The following is a 26,027-nucleotide window of genomic DNA, read 5'->3' on the forward strand; positions in this document are numbered from 1 at the left end:
ATAACAAACTGTCTCTCAGACCAAGTGCAATCAAACTAGAACTCAGGATTAAGAAACTCACTCAAAACTGCTCAACTACATGGAAATCGAACAACCTGCTCCTGAATGACTACTGGGTACATAATGAAATGAAGGCCGAAATAAAGATGTTCTTTGAAACCAATGAGAACAAAGACACAACATACCAGAATCTCTGGGACACATTCAAAGCAGTATGTGGAGGGAAATTCATAGCACTAAATGCCCATAAGAGAAAGCAGGAAAGATCTAAAATTGACACCCTAACATCACAATTAAAAGAACTAGAAAAGCAAGAGCAAACACATTCAAAAGCTAGCAGAAGGCAAGAAATAACAAAGATCAGAGCAGAACTGGAGGAAATAGAGACACAAAAAAACCCTTCAAAAAATCAATGAATCCAGGAGCTGGTTTTTTGAAAAGATCAACAAAATTGATAGACCGCTAGCAAGACTAATAAAGAAGAAAAGAGAGAAGAATCAAATAGACGCAATAAAAAGTGACAAAGGGGATATCACCACTGATCCCACAGAAATACAAACTACCATCAGAGAATACTATAGACACATCTATGCAAATAAACTAGAAAATCTAGAAGAAATGCATAAATTCCTCGACACACATACTCTCCCAAGACTAAACCAGGAAGAAGTTGAATCTCTGAATAGACCAATAACAGGCTCTGAAATTGAGGCAATAATTAATAGCTTACCAACCAAAAAAAGTCCAGGACCAGATGGATTCACAGCTGAATTCTACCAGAGGTACAAGGAGGAGCTGGTACCATTCCTTCTGAAACTATTCCGATCAATAGAAAAAGAGAGAATCCTCCCTAACTCATTTTATGAGGCCAGCATCATCCTGATACCAAAGCCTGGTAGAGACACAACCAAAAAAGAGAATTTTAGACCAATATCCTTGATGAACATTGATGCAAAAATCCTCAATAAAATACTGGCAAACCTAATCCAGCAACACATCAAAAAGCTTATCCCCCATGATCAAGTGGGCTTCATCCCTGGGATGCAAGGCTGGTTCAACATACGAAAATCAGTAAATGTAATCCAGCATATAAACAGAACCAAAGACAAAAACCACATGATTATCTCAATAGATGCAGAAAAGGCCTTTGACAAAATTCAACAACACTTCACGCTAAAAACTCTCAATAAACTAGGTATTGATGGGATGTATCTCAAAATAATAAGAGCTATCTATGACAAACCCACAGCCAATATCATACTGAATGGACAAAAACTGGAAGCATTCCCTTTGAAAACTGGCACAAGACAGGGATGCCCTCTCTCCCCACTCCTATTCAACATAGTGTTGGAAGCTCTGGCCACAGCAATCAGGCAGGAGAAGGGAATAAAGGGCATTCAATTAGGAAAAGAGGAAGTCAAATTGTCCCTGTTTGCAGATGACATGATTGTATATTTAGAAAACCCCATTGTCTCAGCCCAAAATCTGGTTAAGCTGATAAGCAACTTCAGCAAAGTCTCAGGATACAAAATCAATGCGCAAAAATCACAAGCATTCTTATACACAAATAACAGACAAACAGAGAGCCAAATCATGAGTGAACTCCCATTAACAATTGCTTCAAAGAGAATAAAATACCTAGGAATCCAACTTACAAGGGATGTGAAGGACCTCTTCAAGGAAAACTACAAACCACTGCTCAATGAAATAAAAGAGGATACAAACAATTTGAAGAACATTCCATGCTCATGGGTAGGAAGAATCAATATCGTGAAAATGGCCATACTGCCCAAGGTAATTTATAGATTCAATGCCATCCCCATCAAGCTACCAATGACTTTCTTCACAGAATTGGAAAAAACTACTTTAAAGTTCATATGGAACCAAAAAAGAGCCCGCATTGCCAAGTCAATCCTAAGCCAAAAGAACAAAGCTGGAGGCATCACACTACCTGACTTCAAACTATACTACAAGTCTACAGTAACCAAAACAGCATGGTACTTGTACCAAAACAGAGATATAGACCAATGGAACAGAACAGAGCCCTCAGAAATAATACCACATATCTACAACTATCTGATCTTTGACAAACCTGACAAAAACAAGCAATGGGGAAAGGATTCCCTATTTAATAAATGGTGCTGGGAAAACTGGCTAACCATATGTAGAAAGCTGAAACTGGATCCCTTCCTTATACCTTATACAAAAATTAATTCAAGATGGATTAAAGACTTACATGTTAGACCTAAAACCATAAAAACCCTAGAAGAAAACCTAGGCATTACCATTCAGGACATAGGCATGGGCAAGGACTTCATGTCTAAAACATCAAAAGCAATGGCAACAAAAGCCAAAATTGACAAATGGGATCTAATTAAACTAAAGAGCTTCTGCACAGCAGAAGAAACTACCATCAGAGTGAACAGGCAACCTACAACATGGGAGAAAATTTTTGCAACCTACTCATCTGACAAAGGGCTAATATCCAGAATCTACAATGAACTCAAACAAATTTACAAGAAAAAAACAAGCAACCCCATCAAAAAGTGGGCAACAGATATGAACAGACATTTCTCAAAAAAAGACATTTATGCAGCCAAAAAACACATGAAAAAATGCTCATCATCACTGGCCATCAGAGAAATGCAAATCAAAACCACAATGAGATACCATCTCACACCAGTCAGAATGGCGATCATTAAAAAGTCAGGAAACAATAGGTGCTGGAGAGGATGTGGAGAAATAGGAACAATTTTGCACTGTTGGTGGGACTGTAAACTAGTTCAACCATTGTGGAAGTCGGTGTGGCGATTCCTCAGGGATCTAGAACTAGAAATACCATTTGACCCAGCCATCCCATTACTGGGTATATACCCAAAGGATTACAAATCATGCTGCTATAAAGACACATGCACATGTATGTTTATTGTGGCACTATTCACAATAGCAAAGACTTGGAACCAACCCAAATGTCCAACAATGATAGACTGGATTAAGAAAATGTGGCACATATAAATGGTGGAATACTATGCAGCCATAAAAAAGGATGAGTTCATGTCCTTTGTAGGGACATGGATGAAGCTGGAAACCATCATTCTCAGCAAACTGTCGCAAGGCCAAAAAACCAGACACCGCATGTTCTCGCTCATAGGTGGGAATTGAACAATGAGAACACATGGACACAGGAAGGGGAACATCACACACCGGGGCCTGTTGTCGGGTGGGGGTAGGGGGTGAGGGATAGCATTAGGAGATATACCCAATGTTAAATGACGAGTTAATGGGTGCAGCACACCAACATGGCACATGTATACATATGTAACAAACCTGCGCGTTGTGCACATGTACCCTAAAACTTAAAGTATAATAATTTAAAAAAAAATTTTTACAGGAGAAAAACAGTAGAAAATAAGAGATGAAAAAGGTCCAGCTGAAAGAGATGAGAGGAAGAACAAGTCAGGAAATCTCAGAAAGAAAGCTACTAATTTTTAAACACTCCAAAAAAAAACAAACAAACATGAAAAGGAGAGTTTGGAATTTAGAAGAGCTACCCTAAACATCACCACCTTCTAATATGCAAGAAATATACTTTCTCATAAAAAAATACAGGAGAAAACTCTCAAAGTTAAATCTCATGCAAAGTTATTTTAAGAAAAAAAAGGAACAAAACAACACCTTTAACACAATAAAAAGAAACATGGCAAAAGAATTGCCCATAGAACAGGTCAAACTGTAACTTTCTATTTTAAAATAGTCAAAAACAACCAGGCATGGTGGCTCATGCCTGTAATCCTAGCATTTTGGGAGGCTGAGGCAGGTGGATAACCTGAGGTCAGGAGTTTGAGACCAGCCTGACCTACACGGTGAAACCCTGCTTTACTAAAAATACAAAAATTAGCCGGGTATGGTGGTGCATGCCTATAGTCCCAGCTACTCAGGAGGCTAAGGCAGGAGAATCACTTGAACCCGGGAGGCAGAGGTTGCAGTGAACCGACATCATGCCACTGTACTCTAGCCTGGGTGACAGCATGAGACTTCTATCTCAAAAAAAAAAAAATTAAGAAAATAATAATAATGAAGAAGGAACATGACCCAGAAACTAGAACTAGAAAAAGTGAGACATAAGTTGACATAACTAAGGAAAGAATCCAAAATAAAAGGAAAACTGATTTCAGAAGTGAAGATTAAGCTAGAAGTAACACAAGAGTGAATAAGCACAACAGGTAATACCTTAAAAGAGATAGTTAAAAGGGGGAAATGATAAAAATCAAAGCTAAATGAAAAATTTTACATGAGTATTTATAACAGCATATTCATCATAACCAAAAAGTGGAAACACCACAAACGTCTAGCAACTGATGGATGGATAAATAAAAAATAGCATACCCAATGAAACCTTATTCAGCAATAAAAATAAATAAGTGCATGCCACGATATGAATGTATTTTGAAAACATACTAGGTGCAAGAAGCCAGTCACAAATGCCCACATATTGTATTATTCCACTTATATTAAATGGTCAGACTAGGCAAACTCATAGAGAGAAAAGTTACTGATTGCTGGGGACTAAGAGAGTTGGGAGGAAATGGGGTATGATTACTTATGGGTATGGATACCTGTGGTAGGGGGCTATTAAAATGTTCTAAAATTGATTGTGGTGATGGTAGCACAACTCTGAATATACTAAAAACCATTGACCTGTCCACTTTAAGTGGGTTAGTTATATTATATAAAAGTTATATATCAATTTTAAAAGTAAATAAATGAAAAAAGGGATTTGAGAGAAATTGAGACTAATATTGAAGATAGGCGAAGAAGATTCAACATATTACATGAAAGGAGACTGTGAAGAAAACCAAAACAAGGGAGCAGAATATTTAAACTAAAATTCTAGAAAACTTTCCTAAAATATAAACTAGATTTGAAAATGTATGTTGAAATAGCATGCCATATACCTGATCATATTTATCCAGAAGACTTGACACCAATACTTATTCTAGAAAAAAAATTGCTGGGCTTTAAGAAAACTAAAAAATCATTTGAATATCTAGACAAAAATATCAAGAAACTTATACAGAAACAAAAATGAATTATCTCTATACTTTTCTACAGCAACATTTATGCAGGAAGTAATTATGTAACATATTCAAGATACTGAAGGAAAGAAAGTGTTAGCCAAGGATTTTTATATTGAGAAGAATATTAAGTATATAAAGCACAGATAAATATGCAATCAACACTCTCAGGGAATACTGTTCCTATGAATCCTTCTTGTGGAATCTACTAGAGCACAAGCTTCAGTCCAGGCGTGGTGGGCTCACGCCTGTAATCCCAGCACTTTGGGAGGCCGAGGCAGGCAGATCACTTGAGGTCAGAAGTTCAAGACCAGCCTGGCCAACATGGAGAAACCCTGTTTCTACTAAAAATACAAACTTAGTTGTGGCGGCATGCACCTGTAGTCCTAGCTACTCGGGAGGCTGAGGCACTGGAATCACTTGAACCCAGGAGGCAGAGGTTGCAGTGAGCTAGATCGCACCACTGCACTCCAGCCTGGGCAATACAGCAAGACTCGGTCTTGAAAAAACAAAAAAAAAAGGAACACAAGCTTCAGACAAGCAAAAAAAAGGCTATTAAAAACTGTGTAGTAAAGAATTTAGTCTTGCCCAAAAAGAGTTCTGGTCCTTGCCCTCACATTCTGGGAAGCAATCTCTAGGCCCTTGGCTATCATGCCTGATGATAGTATCTCTGTTTGCCTGGGAGGATGGGGTCACACTGGATTGTCTAGCAATATGACTTAGAGGGTAGGTTGGCCCTAAACTTAGGGTAGGAGCTGGCCACTCCAGAAAGAACAACAATGTGATTTAAGGTAAGGGCTTTGAGTCATCGGATATCAGTTGAACTGGAGATCAATCACATGGGCAATCAATCAGTGATACCCTCGTGGTGGAGCACCGATAAGTACTCTGAACACCAAGGTTGGGTGAGCCTCCCTGGCTGACAAAACTGCATCTTGTCACACATCAATGCCAGAAAAGTAACACATCCTGACACCATGAAGAGAGGCCAATGGGAGCTCCATTTTTGTTACTTCCACAGATTCCACCCCATGTACTTCTTCTCTTGAGTGACTTTAATCCATATTCTTTCCCTATAATAAATGATAATTGTAAGTATAATAGTTTTAGTGAGTTTTATGGGCCCTTATACCAAATCATTGAACATGAGTATGGTTTGGGAAACTCTTCTACATTTGCAGTTGGTGTCAGAAGTGAGGGAGGTCTTGTGTGAACCATGTACCCTCTAACAATTATAGCTGGCCAAGCCTTTGCAGACCACAACAAAAGGATTTGTCAGGCCAGGCACAGTGACTCACTCCTGTAATCCTAGCACTTTGGGAGGCCGAGGTGGGAGGATCACTCGAGGCTAGGAGTCCAAGACCAGCCTGGTCAACATTGTGAGACCCCATCTCTACTGAAAATACAAAAATTAGCCAGGCATGGTGGTGCACATCTGTGGCCCCAGCTACTTGGGAGGCTGAGATACAAGATGGTACCACTGCACTCCAGCCTGGGCGACAGAGCGAGACTCTGTCTCAAGAAAAAAAAAAAAGGATTGGTGGTAAGCATTAGAAATATAATTACTATTAGAAGTAAGATTAAATAGGAGTTAAAAGGGAAAAAGTCTGATTTGTAATGTTTGTTTGCTCAATTTAGATATTGTATAATTATAAAAATAAGGGGAAATGGGAACAGCATATACCAAAAATGTTCACTCTTGTCAGTAGATATATTGAGATTGGTAATATTATTATTATTCTAAAACTTGTGTGTGTGATGTGTGATTTGAAAAGAATGAGTAATTATCATTTCAATTCTATAATCTTCTGTGTCCCTTAGAACCAGGATTCTGAGTGTGAAGAAAGGACATGCAGATATAAGAAGAAATTTCTAGAAATATTTTCTAGTCCTATTTGAATGTGTGTGAGGCCTAGAAAAAGTAGCCCAGTAGCAATGAATATCCCAAGTCCCCAGAAGGTGGTCTTATGTGGTCTTAAAATACCATTCACCTAGTTACTAAAGGAAACAAGGGTTTCTTGGAGCTGATTGCAAGACTGGAATATGAAATACACAAGATGTGCCTGGAAAAGTTATCATACCAGATAGCAGGGAAGCTATTTATTAAAGACTGCTAGAGTTGTGTCAAAGGACTTGGGAGACAACTTGAAGAGGCTCCCACTGGCCAGATTAAGCTTTAAAAAGCTCAAATTCATCAATAATTTATCAATTAATAATTCATCAATAGTTTAAATCCATGAGTTCATGATAACACTGTTTTGAACAAATGTGTTTTCCTTAGAGGAATGATATAGAAGAAATTATTATCTTGAAAACTAGTTCAGAAAGAGAAAGAATCAATAGTTTCTCCTGCATTTTCAACAAGAACTATACCACTGGGAAATCATAGAGTAAATGGAGAAATTGATAGGCTAATCCTTGTATTTACTTAATAATGTATTCTCAAAATAGGTAAAGCTAATAATATAGTAATAAAGTTATAAGTAACAGAGCTAAAAGGAGCAATATACAAATTTATAATCATAAGAGATTTAACACACCCCATTCAATAATTAATTCCTTAAGGAAAAAAAATTAATGAGTAGTAATCAGTAGTCCTGAAGAAAAAATAAATAAGCTTAATCTACTGGTTGTTTCTAAAGCATTGCAACCAACGAGTGGTACATTAATTATGTATTGCTGTGTAACAAATTATCCCCAAATTTAGCAGCTTAAAATAACAGACATTTCTTATCTCACAGTTTCTATGGGTCAAGAATCCAGAAGCAACTTAACTTTTTGGGTAATTTCATCTGAAGGCTCAACTGGGGAGGATCTGCTCATTCACAGGGTTGTTAGAACGTTGGTAGGCCAGAGACTTCGTTTTCTCACCATATGGGCCTCTCATAGCCTAGCAGCTTGCTTCCCCCAGACCAAGCAGTCTAAAAAAGGCAGGGAGTGGGTGAGAACAAGTGAGAGCATCGAAGATGGAAGCCACAGACTTTTTTTTCTTTTCTTGGTAATAGCTTTAGTGATATATAATTCACATACCATTCCAGTCACCCATTTAAGTGTACCATTTAATGGTTTTTAGTATATTCACTATTCACAGAGTTGTGCAATAATTACCACAATAAATGTCAGAACATTTTCATTACCTCAGAAAGGTATCCCCCACATACCCTTTCATTGCCATCCCGTTAGCCCATCCCTCTTCCCCATTCCTAGATAATAACCAATCTACTTTCTGTCTCTGTAGATTTTCCTATTCTGCACATTTTCATATAAATGGAATCATACAATGCACGGTCATTTGTGACTGGCTTCTTTCCCTTAGTATAATGTTTTTAAGGTTCATATACATTGTAGTATGTATCAACACTTCACTTCTTTTTAAGGCTACACAATATTCCACATTTTGCTTATCCATTCATCAGCTGATGGACTTTCAGTTGTTTCCACTTTTTAGCTATTATGAATACTGCTGCTATGAACATTCAGGTACAAGTTTTTATGTGAACATACATTATTGTTTCTCTATCTGGGTATATGGCTATAATAGAATTTCTGTGTTGAATTGTAACTCTATGTTTAATCATTTGAGGAAATGACAGACTGTTTTTCAAAGCAGCTGTAGCATCTTACATTTCCATCAACAATGTATTAGTGTTTCAATTTCTCCACATCCTAACCAACACTTATTATCTGACTTTTTTATTATAGCTACCCTAGTGGGTGTGAAGTGGTATTTCATTGTGGTTTTTATTTGCATTTTTATGATGACTAATACTGTTGAACATGTTTTCACATGCCTATGGCCATTTGTGTAGTCTTCTTTGGAAAAATAGACATTTTTCAGATCCTTTACCATGTTTTAATCGGATTATTATTTTTCTTGTTATTATTGAATTATAAGAGTTTTTTTTCAGAGATAGTCCATAAGAGGAAGAAGTTCTCTATATAATCTAAATGGAAGTTCCTTATCAGATATATGATTCGCAGATACGTTCTCCCATTTTGTGAGTTGTCTTCTCACTTTATTAATAATGTCCTTTGAAATGCAAAAGCTTTTAAATTTTGGTGAAGTTTAATTATTTTTTCTTTTGTTGTTTATGTTTTTGATGTCATATATAAAAATACTTTGCCTACTCCAAGGACACAAAGATTTACTCCTATGTTTTCTTTTAAGTAGCTCTTACATTTAAGTCTTTCATCCATTTTGAGTTAGTTTTTGTATTTGGTATGAGATAAGGGTCCAACTTCATTTTTTTGCATTTGGATATTCAGTTGTCACAACATTTATTGAAATGACTATTCTTTCCCCCATTGTATGGTCTTAGCATCCTTGTCCAAAATTAATTGACCACAAATACATGGGTTTATTTCTGGATTCCCAATTATTTCAATAATAGATATGTCTATCCTTATACTATTACCACATCATCTTGATTAGCTTTTTAGTATATTTTGAAATTGGAAATTGTGCATCTTCCAAATTTGTTCCACCTTTTAGAAGTGTTTTGGCAATTCTGGATCCCTTGAGTTTTCATATGGATTTTAGTATCAGCTTGTCAATTTCCACAAAGAATGCAAGTAAAGAGCCAGAATTGGTGGTGGACTACTGTAATCCTAGCTACTCGGGGGACTGAGGTGAGAGGATCACTTGAGGCCAGGAGTTCAAGACTAGCCTGGGCAACATAGCAAGACCTCCGTCTCTACAAAAAAAAAAAAAAGATGCAAGTGGGTTTCTGACAGGGATTGCATTGAATCTGTAATTCAACTTGAGAGGTATTTCCATCTTAACTATATTAAGTTTTTTGACCTGTTAACGTGAGATAGAGAAATTATAAGAAAATAAAGAAGTTTAATTCTTTTCTACAATATTTTGCAGCTTTCCTAGTACAAGTGTTGCACTCTTTTGTTAACTTTGTTCCTAAATATTTATTTTTATGCTATTGCAAATTTTTTCTTAAATTCATTTTGAGATTGTTCATTGCTAGTGTATAGAAATAAACTGATTTTTATATGCTGTGCTTCTATACTGCAACCTTGCTGAACTCATTTATAAATTAGTTCTGATAGGTTTTTTAGTGACTTTTATTCCATTTTCTTGCCTAATTGTCCGTGATAGAACTTTTAGTACAATACTTAATAGAAGCAGTAAGAGTGGGCATCCTTGTCTTGTTCCTAATCTCAGAGGAAACTATCTATTCTTTTGCCATTAAGTACAATGTTAACAGTGAGATGTTTGTAGATGCCCTTTATCAGGTTAAGAAAATTTCCGTCTCTTTGGAGTTTATTGAGTATTTTATCATAAAATGTTGTAGGTTCATCTATGCCACAAGGCAACAGTGTCCTTCACACAGTTCTTTGTGCTGTTGCTTGGAGCCAAAGGAAGTTGAGGAGGCTGGGGTGCCACCACAGAGGCCTGGAGAGGCATCTTTTCAAACTGGAAGGAAAAGTTGCCCACAGCAGCCTGGCATGCTTCAGAAGTGATACAGGTGTCAAATATGGCTTGACGGGACTGGAGCCCACTAAGGTGGCCCTGGATATGGAGCACTTCTGGGAGTGGGCAGTGGTGCTGGCGGACACTGTGGTCTCCAGTGGCACATGCTACCGGGAGGTGCCAATTCTGGTGCATGGGAGCCGGGTCTTTGTGGTCCACATGCTACAGATTTCCAGAGTCCAGTGATGTCTGCCTTTGGTCTTTAGGATGGAGAGCTGCTGACCCATTCAGGGCTCAAGGCACCCAAGGACCTCTAGTATGTCCATGACTGGAGTCCCTAATCATGCTCTTGGCCAGCCACCTTTTGAAAGAGTCAGAAGCCTTTTCACTTTGCCCCAAGCAACCTCTAGCTCCCACAATTCAGTGCCGGGTCCTCTGTGCAGTATCCTAGTCATCTTCCTCTTTCCCGCCCTGTGAAATTAGGGATACAGCCAGGCCTTCCTCCCCTCGTTTCCCAACTACTGAAAATTTCCTAGGCTATAGTGAGTGTATCTTCCCTGACGTGCTTCCTTCGGGGCCTCTGCTCAGGCCTTTCTCAGAGCGTATTCAGTCCTGGGGTCTTATCCTCCAGCTTTGTTTGAATTTATTCATTATTTTGATATCTCTTCCTCCTTTTGTCCACATGTAACTTGCTTGTTCTTGGAGCTCTACCAAATCTCTCCAGAGTAAATTCTTTCTACCTCTGGGTCAAGTAGTGGTGCACTCAATGACTTGGCCCTTTCTCTATAGTACAGAGTCAGGGCTCTGGCTTCCTCCAAGAGCACTTTATTGACTCTAGGTCAGAATGAAAACAGAGCCCCGCTTCCCCAGTACCTCAATGCCACAGAACCTCAGCCCCACACAGCTGCAGCTATCCTCATCCCGAGTCCACCTACCTTACTCTATACCTCTGACAGACACCTAGGGGATCTGTCATGATCATTATCCCAGTTATAATCATGACCAAAGGGGAAGGGATACTTGGGGGATATGTAGGGAATTCATGCTAGAAGCTGTTGATTCTTGAGAAGGTCCATCTTCATTTCTTCCACAGTTGGAACTTCTAGAGGAAGGAGGGAGGCCTGAGGTTTTGCACAATCCATTTTGGAACCTGTTCAGACTCAAACCTTCACTTCCCTTGGCAGCCTAATACCTAAAGCAGTATTTTGGGTTGAGAAAAACCTGGTGCAATAAGTGAACATGTATGTGAAGTATGTGTTGTTGAGGCTCACTCTGGCCCTGTGGTTCCATCTTATTCTGCCTTCTATGATGAGACTGGATAGCCCTAGGGGAGAAAGAGAAGGACTGGATTTAGCAAAAATGATTTGTGTCATTAAATTTTATTTGAGCATATGCACACACATAAATCTGTCATATACTGTAATATTGTAACATGCTTTTCAGTATTCTATTGAAATGCTCATATGGGTTTTTTGTTTTTTATTCTATTGATAGGGGACAACACTTGCTGATATTCATGTTTAAACAATCACGCATTTCTGGCATAAACTCCACTTGGTCATGGTGCGTAATTCTTTTTATATGTTTCTGTATTTAGTTTGCTAGTATTTTACTAAGTACTTTTGCATTTGTATTCATAAGAGATACTGGTTTATAGTTTTCTTTTCTTATGATATTTTTGGTTTGGGTATCAAGAAATATTGGTCCCATAAAATGAATCGGGCAGTACTTTCTTCCCCTCTATTTTTTGGAAGAATGTGTGAATAATTGATATTAATTCTTCTTTAAGTGTTTGTTAGAATCCACCAGTAAAGCCATCTGGGCCTGGGCTTTTTTTCATGGGAGTTATTGATTACTAATTCAGTTTTATTAAAAGTCTATTCACTGTTTCTTCTTGATTCAGTTTCAGTAGTTTGTGTCTTTCTAGGAATATATTCATTTCAATGAAGCTGTCTACTTTATGGGCACACAATTGTGTATAGCATTTCTTTATAAATCTTTCAATTTCTATAAAGTTGGTAGTAATGTCCCCTGTTTCCTCTCTGATTTTATTATTTGAGGTTTCTCTCTTATCTTCCTGGTTAATTCAGCTAACAGTTTGTCAATTTTGTTGATAGTTTCAAAGATCCAATTTTTGGTCTCATTGTTTGTCTCTATTTTCCATTCTCTATTTTATCTCCTCTATAGGCTGGAGAGAGATCCACTGAGCTGAGGTGGCAGACGCAGGGGGGCAGATGCAGGGGGGTGGGAGGGGTCATGCTTCACATGTTACAGACTCTCACTGTTCTCAGCAAGTTTTAGTGATTTTTATTGGATGAATGTTTCTTCAGTTGTAATATATCCTTAGGATCATTTTTAGAGACTTTAGTTAGAGTTTTTATTATAATTTCCATTCATTTCACTGGGAAGTTGGTCTACAGAGCTCCTCACGTTGTCTTACCAGAAGCAGAAGTCCTTCAGTCTATTCATGAGCTAATATTGAAATGATGTGCTGTTTTGCCATATTGCCATATTCATACTCATAGAAGTAAGTCACTAAGTCCAGCTCACACTTAAGGGGAAGGGATTACACAAAGGTATGAATACAGGAGTTGGGGATTATTGGGACTTACCTTAGAGGTTGGGGAACATAGATTAATTTTGAGTATCATGAAACATTTCTGAAAATGTTCCACTAGCTAGACCATAAATTTAAGATTCAATGTATTTCAAAAGACTGGGTCTTATACAAATCATATGCTCAAACCAAGGGTAATTAAGTTGTGATAATAACAAAAAGATTGCAAGGTAAACTTTGTTTGAAAATTACAAAACATATTTATAAATAATATGCTGGTCAAAGACAATTATAATAGGAATAGGAAGCTACCTATACCTGAACATTAATTAAAATATAAAGATTGCAACCTATATATGTATCCAAAGAAAGTCCTGGATGGAAATGCATAGACATCAGTAATTATAATAGAAAAGAGAAGATTAAATAAAAATTGATAAGATAATTATCTAACTTACCAAGTTAGAAAATAGTTTATAGAATAAACATAAAAACAGCAAAAGGAAGAAAATTATAAAGATAAGAGCAGAAATTCAAGAAATAGAAAACCTAAAATTGAGAGGATAAAAAATATCAGGAGTTGGTTATTCAGAAAGTCTAATAAAAGGTGGAATGTAACTGCCAGCTCCTGCAAAGACTTAAAAATTACTCAGAGAATATTTTGAGCAACCTTATGTCAATAAACTTGAAAACTTAGATGAGACAGCCAAACGATTAGGAAAATATAACCTGCCAAACAGTACTTCAAGATGAAATGGAAATCTTAAATGTACCTATAACCCTTAAGGAAAATAAACTAGCTAAAAATTTTCCCATAAAGCAAACATTAGGCACACATGGTTTTACAGGTGAGTTTGACTAATCATTTAAGAAATATAAAAGAAAAGAAGATTCCACCACTCATTTCTTGAGGTTAACATAACTTTTATAACAAAACTGACAAGTACATTCTGAAAAAGGAAAATTATAGGCCATTATTGCTGATTAGCATAGATGCAAAAATCCTAAATAAAATGATGGCAAACTGCATCCAGCAATACAAAGAAGAAGAAGAAGAAGAAGAAGCAGAAGCAGAAGAAGAAGAAGGGGAAGGGGAAGGGGAAGGGGAAGGGGAAGGGGAAAGGGAAGAGGAAGAGGAATCAATCAAGACTAACTTAAAGTTTCTAGGAAAGCAAATTTAAAGGATTTATGGTTGTCTCAATATATGCAGAAAAAGTATCTAATTATAATAAAATATCAAAGAAACTCAGCAAACTATGGACAGAACGGTATCTTCTTTTTTTTTTTTTTTTTTTTTTGAGACGAAGTTTTGCTCTGTCAAACAGGCTGGAGTGCAGTGGCCCTATCTCAATTCACCGTAACCTCCACCTCCCGGGTTCAAGTGATTCTCCTGCCTCAGCCTCCTGAGTGCTGGGATTACAGGCATGCACCATCACACCCGGCTAATTTTTTGTATTTTTAGTAGAGACGGGGTTTCACCATGTTGGTCAGGCTGGTCTTGAACTCCTGACCTTGTAATCCACCTGCCTCGGCCTCCCAAAGTGCTGGGATTACAGGCATTAGCCACCATGCCCGGCCGAGAATGGTATCTTCTTAATAGTCTACTAGTTATGTTTCTGTTTCCTCCAAACAAGTTCAGAGCTCTTTAAAGGCAAAGACCATAACTCATGCATCTTTACATCCTTTGAGCTTAACAAAGCCTAGCACACAGTAGGTACTGATTGAATGATTGTTGACTGATTATTATTATTATTCTGCCATTACTTTTAATAGCAAAACTGCAATTGCTTTTGCACCAACCTAATGAATGAATGAATGAAAAAGTGAAGGCTTGATCTTCTTGATAAAATAGTAGATGGGTCATCTGCCTAGAGTAAGAGATCTAGTAAGTCAGCATGTTGGAAAGAAGAGAATATTTAGGAATGTGGCTGCAAGTCATCAAGGGATAGAAGAATCAAATTTTGCAAACACTAAAGTAAAATGCAGGAGTAAACCTCTTTACTGTAGTTGAAATATTGACTTACCCATGCATTTCATTGTTTGTGCAAGGTACTGTAGGTGCTGTATAGGGCCACAATTAATTAGCTAATTCCCAAAGAGGATTTAGTAACTGTTGTAATGGATTATCAGCCCTTTACACTTTAGTGTAAATAAAAGCTCTGAAGGTAGGGGAAGGGTGCCATCTACTGAGAAAATGGAGCATAACAGAGCAGTGAAACCTGAAATTTCCCATTTTTAAATTGTTTCTAGGAGTTGCCCTATCTAATTTCTTGCTCTGTCCACCACATATTTTATTAAGTATTTTTTTCAGATTATTTTAAAGCATTAATGTTTAAGAAAACTTTACGTCTCTTCAATAAATATTTCATGCCCTCTGCAAATACATCACACTTTGTTCATATCTTTCTTAAAATTTGTAAGGTGCTTTGTCTAAATATCTGTAATTAAAAATTTAAAAATAAAAGCTAGTGAATACTACATCTCCAAAGTACAGACTATTATTTATTAACAAACAAAACTACCACTTGTTTTGTTAATAAATTCAGGAAAAGTTTTGTTAATGCAAGGAAAACATTTTCACACAAAGTGAGGACAAGGTGTGTTCACATTATTTAATGCAAAATGCAAACAAGGTGCAATTATTAACAAATGCCGAGGAGGTGGCTTTGGCAAAAAGGCATGATTGGCACTGCCGTAGACACAGGAAAGCAGATGAAATCACCAGATCAGACAAATGAGTTGTCAGTCTGAACAGACAAATAAAGAATGCCACTTAAAACACACTTTAGTTCCTAAGGGCACAGCATGGACAATACTCTCTTTAAGTTGCATGAGATATTTTGTCAAGATCCTTCCTTGTACACAGAGACTCAGTTATTATTCACCTAGGGGCTGAGCCAAACACACAGACTTTGGCTCCGTGGCATTCAAGCTGATCTCCCCTGAAAGTCCAAACATAGCAGAAATGACGTTTATTGAGCACTTTCTATATGCCAGTCACTCAGCTTTTCACTTTCTATATGGTGTATCATTTACTCAAGTAACCATATGAGGCAGGTTTTACACTGAATTTAATGATAAAGTAAGAGACTCAAAGAAACTGAAGAAACTTACCCAAGTTCTTACATTTAGTAAATGGTTGAAATTCTAAGGCTAACCTCTTTGATTCTTAAACCTCTAATATTGTTTTGCACTTGTCCAGGCTGCTTAATAAGGAAAAAGTAAACAATCTAGCCAAGAAAAGTACAGTAGGCAACATCAAAGTAGACACTCTAATTCTTACATTGGGGAGATAGAGTTGAGTGAATCCCCATTAATTGGAACTCTTTGCAATATACACAAGGTAATGTTTCTCAAAGAGTTTCCATTGAAATGCTAATTCCTCACAGTGCCCCATGAAAAAGGAATTCTGCATGTTCAGTTGGGTTTGAGAAATGCTGCATCTGGTATCCTCTCTTAAAGAGCCAAAATGGGGCTACTCTGGGCACACTGCCTGTGGGGTAGCTCTGCTCCATGAGGAGCAGAAAAAAAAAAAAAAAACAGCCAAAATGTACATTCATGTGTTAAGAAGTCCAAGAGGTAAAGAACTCTGTCTAAATGTGTTTATCCAAAGTTTCATGCAGAATTTTCCTGTGGTACATCTAACATCCCAGTGATCACCGGGTAGAAAATGCTGCCCTGGCCAGAAAGGAGTCATTGATGGGTTGAAAGTAGGGGAGTGCTAAGGTTAGATCTGCGTATTTTTTTAAGACACAGGGTTTTGCTCTGTCACCCAAGCTGGAGTGCAGTGGACAACCATAGCTCACTGCAGCCTCAAATTCCCGGGCTCAAGCAATCCTCTCACCTCAGCCACCCAAGTAGCTGCCATCACAGGTGCACACTATCATGCCCAGCCTAGATTTTCATGTTCGACATAGGATTCTGGCAGCTTGGGTTTGAGGATAGAAAAGATTGAATGTGAAGGGAAGCCAGAACCTGAAATAGGGATATTTAGGGGAATAGGGATGGAGAGGGAGGGACAAATGAAGAAATGCTTAAGAGATGGAATCAATAGCACTTGGAGATGGATCAGACATAAGAGAAAAATAAATAAACTCACAAATTGCTAGATTGGGCAACTGAATAAATGTTGTAACATATGAGATAGAGAAATTGGTTTAACTTTTTTTTTTTTTTAGATGGAGTCTTGCTCTGTTGCCCAGCCTGGAGTGCAGTGGCACAATCTCAGCTCACTGCAACCTCCTTCTCCCAGGTTCAAACGACTCTCCTGTCTCAGCCTCCCAAGTAGCTGGGATTACAGGCGTGAACCACCACACTTGGCTAATTTTTCTATTATTAGTAGAGACGGGGTTTCACCATGTTGGACATGCTGGTCTTGAACTTTTGACCTCGTGATCTGCCCACCTTGGCCTCCCAAAGTGCTGGGATTACAGGCATAAGCCACTGCCCCTGGCCTAATTTGACATTTTAAACCCATTGTTTTCCAAATGTGTTTACCCTTTCCCCCCCCCCCCCCCCCCCCCCCCCCCCGCCATGAGATATCCTATGGAACTAGTGTTCTATAGAACATACTTCTGGAAACACTGCTGTGGGAGGATCATGCATCAGAAAGCCAACTGCACCATATCATCCAACTCCTACTGGGAAAATCCCAAGAAAAACTGTGTGGTGACAAAGGAATTTTGCTGTGAAAGGAACAATGTAAACATGATTTAAAGGGATATACACAGCCATCCCTTAGTATTCATAAGGGATTGGTTCCAGAACTGCCCAAAGATACCAAAATATGCACATACTCAAGTCCCAAGGTGGGACTGCATAAAGTATCTATATGCAGGTTTCAGATCCCAGAAATACTGTATTTTCCATCCACAATGTTTGGTTGTGGATGCGCAACTCACTGATAATGAGGGCCAACTTTATTATTGAAAAAAAATCCATATATAAGTAGGTCCTTGTGGTTAAAACCCATGTTATTCAAGAGTCAACTGTATATCTAACTTAAAACAAAAACCTAAAACTTTTTCTTTGAGACAGAGTCTCACTCTGTTACCCAGACTGAAATGCAGTGGTGTGATCATAGTTCACTGCTGCCTCGAATCCTTTGTCAGCCTCTCAAGTAGTTGGGACTATAGGTGGGCACCACCACATCCAGCTAATATTTTATTTTTATTTTCTAGAGATGAGGTCTCACTATGTTGCCCAGGCTGGTTTCAAGCTTCTAGTCTCAAGCAACCTTCCTACCTCAGCTTCCTAAAGTGCTGGGATTACAGGTGTGAGCCACCACACCCAACCCTAACTTTTTTGTTGGTGGTGGTGGTGCCACTATAAGATCTGGAGCAAAGGGTTGGCAAATAGTTCTCACACCAAATCCAGGATGCAGGCTGTTTTTGTAACCTTTTATTGGAATACAGCCATCCTTCTTTCTGTAGCTATTGTCTGTGGTTGCTTTCATGCAACAATGACAGCATGGAGTGGTTGAGGCAGACTGAATGGCCAGCAGAGCCCAAAATATTTACTATCTAGACTTTTATAGAAAAAGTTTGCCAACCCTGATCTAGTGAACTGTTAAGCACATAGTGGATTCTTGGAAAGAAATGAGCTGGCTGGATGCGGTGGCTCACAACCACAATCCCAGCACTTTGGGAGGCTGAGGCGTGCAGATCACCTGAGGTCAGGAGTTTGAGACCAACCTGGCCAACATGGTGAAACCCCTTCTCTACTAAAAATACAAATTAGCCAGGCGTGGTGGCACATGCCTATAGTCCCAGCTGCTTGGGAGGCTGAGGCAGGAGAATCGCTTGAACCTGGGAGGCAGAGGTTGCAGTGAGCTGGGACCGTGCCACTGCACTACAGCCTGGGTGACAGAGTGAGACTCCATTAAAAAACAACAACAACAACAAAAAAAAAACTAATTGATACATTAAAGTTCATAAATGTGAACATCAAAAAATTTGCAACCCAAGTTCCCTCAGGCTATACCAGCTGATGAGTACGAAGGAATCCCAACAACAAAAACCCAGCATGTAAATCTCTGGTTCAGCCTCCCACTCCACTTGCAGAAATTAGGAATTCCATCCCTCCTAAACCTACTAAAGTTTCTAATTATGGCGCTTCTGGTGACTACCACTTGGCCTCCTTCAGTTCTTCCCCCTGCGACTCCCAGTGTTTCCTCCTGAATCTCTGGCTCCCATTCCCCAAAGTGGGCTAGTCCAGCTAGTACCAACACCACCCCTGTGCTCATCAGCAAACACTTAGGTTTCTCAGAGCTTTCATGAGTTAGAAGTGCATTCAGTGGCAAGTAGCAGAAATTCATACTAAAGAGGCTTAAAATAGGTGTTTGTTTATCCATTCAAAAAGAAGTCTAGTCATAGGTGTCCAGGGCTGATTCTGAGAAGGAAGGAAAAAGAAGGAAGGGCAAAGTGCTGAAGGAAGCATTCCAGCCAAAGTTGCCTTTTTTCAAAAACTTCACTGGTAGCCCAATCTAGTGGCTTCCACTTCTATCTTGTTGTCCAGAACTAGCTCACCTGGCAACCTCTGTTTGTAAGAGCATCTGGAAAAGTTAGTGTGTGAGCTTTCCAGCCCCCCAGTAGAGGGCGGGAAAGGAAATTGGAAATGGCTTTTGGAGTAGCCAGACTCCAGTATGTGACTCAGAGCCTTGGCTGTGTTCTCCATCGTGCCCTCACCATTGTTTGGCCAAGTGAAGACAGTGCCCCCAACTCTTGTTGGTGCCCTACTTGGATATGGACCCCACCCAACCCTGTTGGCTGTGTTCTCCATTGTGCCCTCACCGTTGTTTGGCCAAGTGAAGACAGTGCCCCCAACACTTGTTGGTGCCCTACTTGGATATGGACCCCACCCAACCCTGTTGGCCATGTTCAGTGGCCCACTGAGATGTGGAGGCTGTGGCCTCATGTGTGTCACAGCCTCAATTCATCCCAGAGCTAGACATGGGACATAGCATGCTATGGCATATTTGGAGCAATGCCACCTCACCAGACCAACTTTGCCATGATCTCTCTCCCATCTTATTCTGAAGCTGGTCATTGAAATAAAGTTTGTAGGTATGCCAGGCATCTTAAAGAAAATTACTTCCCATGTCCTCTCTAGCATTTCATGTTAGTTCATCTTTGGGAGGTCTTCTATATCTCTCCAGGCATGGCTGCGTCTGTAGAGTGCATGCAGCTTGGGATCTGACTCTGGAATCTTCACAAATCTAAATGGGGGAATGAAAGAAAGTGGAAGGAAATGGAGTTTCAGGAATGCCAGTGCTCAGGGCTTAGGTGGGGCCACAGAAGGGAGTATTGATGGAACACCTACCACTTGCCATAAGCTTAAAGTCTACATTTCAATTATAAATGTGTTGTCTATTTATAAAAAAGATCAGAAAAAAAGTCTTGGAAATACAGTGACTAGTACAACACTATATTCATAAGTTTCATAAGAATTCGTATTTGATTGGTTAGATATTGGTTTGCTGGTTGGCTATTACTTTTAGTTACATTATATGCTAAGAAATAAAATATGTAATTTTTATTGCATGTTCTAGAAATAGCCTCACTTTAAAATCAATGATACAGAGTTCTAAATTTTTCAAATCAGAGAAGTTGTACCCAACTCAAATGCATCATGAAAACAATACTTACCCCTCCACTGAATATGTTAAATTAGTCATGTGTGAACATTAACTAGGAATATAGCTAACATTATTGCATAGTAATAATTAATTTTGGTGCAGAACATCCAAATCTCATTCATGTGCATTCTCATTTGACTTTTACAATTACTAAGTCACTCCAATTTTTCTAGATTTATCAGCCACCTCAGAAAAGTGACTGCCTTTATAGGCAGATTTTAAGGGTCACTGGTTGAGGGCCCCAGATATCCCAAAATAGTTTTGCAACCTGCTCACTAAAGCTTGACATAAGAGATACATTTTCATTCCACAATTAGAAGTGAGACCAAGCAAAATTTCCACGGGATCGACCATATATTCTTCAGTGTCACACGGAGGTCCAAAGGCAATGTAGTGATTGGGAATTCAAGCTCTAGACAGACCAGCCAGTGATCAACATTGGCTCAATTATTGTTAACTACATAAAATGGAAAAATAATTCTCTCTTCCCCCATGTGTTTGTGTCCAGGATTGAAGAAAATAATATTTAGAAAGCACTCAGTGAGTCTGGCAGCTAGGAGGATTCAATAAATGTTAGTCATTTTCTTGTTTTTCTGTTTGTTTTTTATTTTTGTTGTTGTTGTTGCTGTGGTTGTTTGATGGGGAAAGGAAAGACGATACAAAAAGCACCAAGTTATCTGAAGGGAAGTGGATACATATTCCACAGAGGAGGAGAGAAAAGGACACCAAAAGAAGGGGGAAACTTCTGTGGCACATAATGAACAAACAACCCAAACTTCCCAGTTTTTCTCTTTGGTCCACAGGGGCCAGCCAAGAGCCCATGGGCTGGAGATTAGGACTTACTGGGGGAGGCAATGCAGCAGTATACCACCAGATGGCAGCATGGAGCCACTGCTGTTTTCAGCCTTCGGCAGCATTGCGGCTTCATCATGCTGAACTCCACAAGGTTCCAAAGAATTGGTTCACAGCAATGGAAATAGCAAATGTCCCAGCCAAACTCCCCTCCTTGCACCATCTAAGCCCCGAACATTGGTGTTCCTGAAATGCTATTTCTATCCACTTTCCCTCACTCAATCTTGTTGTTCTTGGGAATGTAAAATGACTAGCAAATCTGATTTACTGCAAATTCTCTTAAAAGAGAACCATTTCACACCCAAAGGAAAGAATTGCAAGGCCCATTCTGCAGCAAGAATTTGGCCTGTTTCTTTCAAATCCACAGTGGCTCAGCCACGGCTAAAATATTATTAAAACAAAACAGCTCACATGCTTATAGGCAAATCACATTTTGGCATGATTAGTTCAAAAGCAAAGATGCCAGAGAGATCCAATGGCTTTTTTGTAGAAAAGTCAAGCATTAGTCTATCAACATCTTTGAAGAAAAATTTTCAGATACTGAGAAGCTTATAAATGGATTCATACAAATAAAGTATATTTCTTCCAAAAACTCAAAAGATTTTATAAAATTTTAGCACGGATCTAAAGAAATGGGTCATTTTCCTTCATAGCTACCAATAGGAATGACTATGAAGTGATCCATCATAGATTAAAGTATACATTTTTGTTTACAACAGTCATCCTACAGTGGTACAGAACACTAGGATTTATTCCTCCTATCTAGCTGTAATTTTATAACACATCTCTCCCTATCCCTCCCTACCCTCTACCCCTCCCAGCCTCTAGTATCCTCTGTTCTACTTTTGAATATATTCTTTTTTAATTTTTAATTTAATATTTTAAATTGATAAATAATAATTGTATATACTCTGGAGTACCTAATGATGTTTTGAGACAAATAATGTATGGTGCTCAGATCAGGGGATTTTGCATATCCATCACCTCAAAGATTCATCGTTTCTTTGTGTTAAAAACACTCAATATCCTCTTTCTAGCTCTTGAAACTATCTAATTAATACATTATTGTTTACAACAGTCATCCTACAGTGGTACAGAACACTAGAATTTATTCCTCCTATCTAGCTGTAATTTTATAACCTTTAACAAATCTCTCCCTATTCCTCCCTTCTCTCTACTCTTCCCAGCCTCTAGTATCCTCTGTTCTACTTTTTACTTCCGTGACATCAACCATTTTCTAGTTTCCACATACAAATGAGAAGATGTGGCGTTCAACTTTCCATTCCTGGCTTATTTCACTTAACATAATGTTATCCAGGCTCATCTTTGTTGCTGCAAAAGACAGGATTTCATTCTTTGTATGGCTGAATAGTATTCCATGGCATATATATTCATATTTTCTTTATCCATTTACCTGTTGTTGGACACCTAGGTTGATTCCCTATCTTGGCTATTGTGAATAGTGCTGCAATAAACACAGAGGTGCAGATGTTTCTTCAATATACTGATTTCCTTTCCTTTGGATAAGTTTCCAGTAGTGAGATGGCTGGATCATATGGTAGTCCCATTTGTAGTTTTTTGAGGGACCTTCACATTGTTCTTCATAGTGGCTGTACTAGTTTGCATTCCCGCCAACAGTGGATAAGAGTTCCCTCTTCTTTGCATCCTTGCCAAAGTTTGCAAGTTATTTTTGGTCTTTTTGATAAAGAGAAGGTCAAAAGTGTACATAATATCCCCAAATGCTACAACTTACATTTGGCTCATAGATTTAGTCAACAGATGAGAAAAACATCCAAATAACTCCCTAGAAAATAAGCACATCCAGAATCTGAAAACAAGTTATCCCTGCTTATGTCAGGATTGACTTATACTTAACCTGCTTTTGTATTGTAATAACCTAGCCTGACATAGCAATTATGTGCACACCCCTTTTCTCTGGAGATATGTGTAACTTACTGTGGGGTAAATGTGAGCCCATATTAATTTAAATAGATAATTTTAAAACACTGTTTAACAGTGACACTACTTTGAGCCAAAGAAAACAAAAGAATCTACCATTTAAAATACGTAGTCTTACCTTAAAATTAGTACCACCAGTAATTAACTTTATCAGTGATATTAACATACCACATCATGTGCCTCTACATACAGTGCACTGGGAAGGACACAACAGCATTTAGACAGTACTATGGCCAAAAAACTCCAGGTTAAATAACTCCAGGTTATTTAAACCTAGATCCAATGATGAGGAAATCACAGATAAACTCAAATTAACAGAAATTCTACAAATAAATGACCTGTACTCTGCAAAATTGCCAAACATGAAAGGCAAAAAAAAAAAAATGAGAAAGTGATCCAGAATAAAGGAAATGAAAAAGACATGAAAACTAAATGCAATATGTGATCCTGGACTGGCTCTTTGACCAGAAAAATAAATTGCTATACAGGACATTACTGAGACAGTTGGCAAAATTCTCATAAAGACTATATATTAGACAATACTAATGTATCAATATAAAACTTCCTGATTTTGATCATTGTACATAGTTACATAAGCCAAGTGTCCTTGTTCCTAGGAAATATACACTTCAAGTATTTAGGAGTAAAGGGCGATGTACTCTCAAGTGGTCCAGAAAAAATATGTAATTATATGTGTAGGAGGAGAGGAAAAAAAGAAAAAGAATGTGCAAATGTAGCAAAATGTTAACAACTGGTGGATCAGAGCAGAGCGTATTTGAAAGTCCTTTGCATTATTCTTGCAACACTTCTATAAATTTTAAATTGTTTCAAAACAAAAAATAATCCATTTAAAAAATCGTAGCAACATCATCATTCCAGGCCAAAATCCTGTTATTACTTTATTAACAAAGCACCACTGTGCGCAAAAAACAAGAAAATTTTAAAAGAAAATGAAATCACCCGTAATCCTCCTCCCTGTTCCCCAGGTATCACCTGTCTACAGGTTTCTTCCCCTGTCTCTAAGTCACGTGTCTCTTGCACCCTCTGCTCCAGGCTTCCATCATCTCTTGACTGGAGACTTGGGTTCTCCACTTTTTCTTGTCCCCTTTCAATGTGATCTCGGCAGATGTGTGCCCCTCGTGCTTGGCACTTGGTAGGAGCTCAACAAACATTTGTTGAATTAATGAGTGAATGAATCGCAGTAAAAACATTCTGTCATTTGCTTTTTTAGGTAAAGCAAATTGAAATGATGTTGTACACATTCACATTTTTTTAAAAAACAGAAGTAGAGATTTGGGCAAAATGCATTCTAAAGTGCCTGCCTGAATATTTTAGCATTTGCAAAACATCCAAATGTTTAATCTCAGTTAAACTCCTTCTACTGTAGCTCATCCCTAGAGTAATAAGTGCCCCTGACTTTACCTTTATGCCCCCTTTTCCACACCATCTTCAGCTGGCTGCCCACATTCTATTGTACACTGTGGTTCTCTGCCTGGGCATTATAAATCAGGTGGCTATATCCAAATCTCTCAAATCAGATTAGATTGGGTTCTGCCTTCTGGTTGAACTACAGCCTCCTGGGCCTCACTGAAATTGTGGGCCTCACTGAAATGGAAATCTGCAGGCATTTCCATAACCTGCAGGGTTGGGCACCTGATAGTAAGCATGACTCCATCACTAACCAGCTGTAGGCCTTTCTAAATTTTTAAATCTTTACTGTTCTCAATTTTCAATAGAGTAAAAGGGAGGTGAGATTAAATAATTTTTAAAATCACCTTTAGTTCTGAAACATTATGATTCTATTATTCTAACGCTAGGAAAAGTAGAAATCAGATAACAGAAAATCAGGAGTAGAAAATTTTTTAAACTCAACAGAATGTAAGTATGATGATCATGATTTATTTTAGGGTTTGGATGCAGAGGACAAAAGAACAGGACTCCCTTCACACAAACTGGTGGAACAGAATTAAGGTAATTACAGACTGGTAGTTGCTGAAGACGATAAATGACTTAATAAAACAGTTGACCACAACTCTTAACAGCTATGGTTGAATGACACATGCCCAAATGCTATAATTAAATTCCTCTGTAACCAAATTCTGGCAGTGAGTAAGCTTTTCTTCCTTTATACTTTCAAAGGCTTGGGAAATTAAGTACAGTCAGTTTTTTAGATTACTATATCAATGGTTCTCAAAGCATGGTCTGCAAATCTATTTGACGGATTAGAACAGAGATCAGAGCACTTCAGAGTGAGACAGGAAGGGTTGATGAACAAGTCCCACTTGAGAAAAGTAAAGGCCAGACTAGTTAAGTGGCTTGTCAAAGGTCACACAAAATGACACAACAGACTCACTTCCTGAATGTCTGATTGGGTATATCACCACCATGCATCTCATCCATAAAACACTTCTAACCAGTCATTCATGAGCTGGTATCTAGTGCTGTTATTGAAGTTATGGGCATATTTCACTTCTGACATTGATTCACACACTTCATCCTTGTTCACACCTCTGGGACTGCCTG

Source organism: Gorilla gorilla, chromosome 7 (assembly GCF_029281585.2).
Source record: "Gorilla gorilla gorilla isolate KB3781 chromosome 7, NHGRI_mGorGor1-v2.1_pri, whole genome shotgun sequence".
Taxonomy (NCBI): domain Eukaryota; kingdom Metazoa; phylum Chordata; class Mammalia; order Primates; family Hominidae; genus Gorilla; species Gorilla gorilla.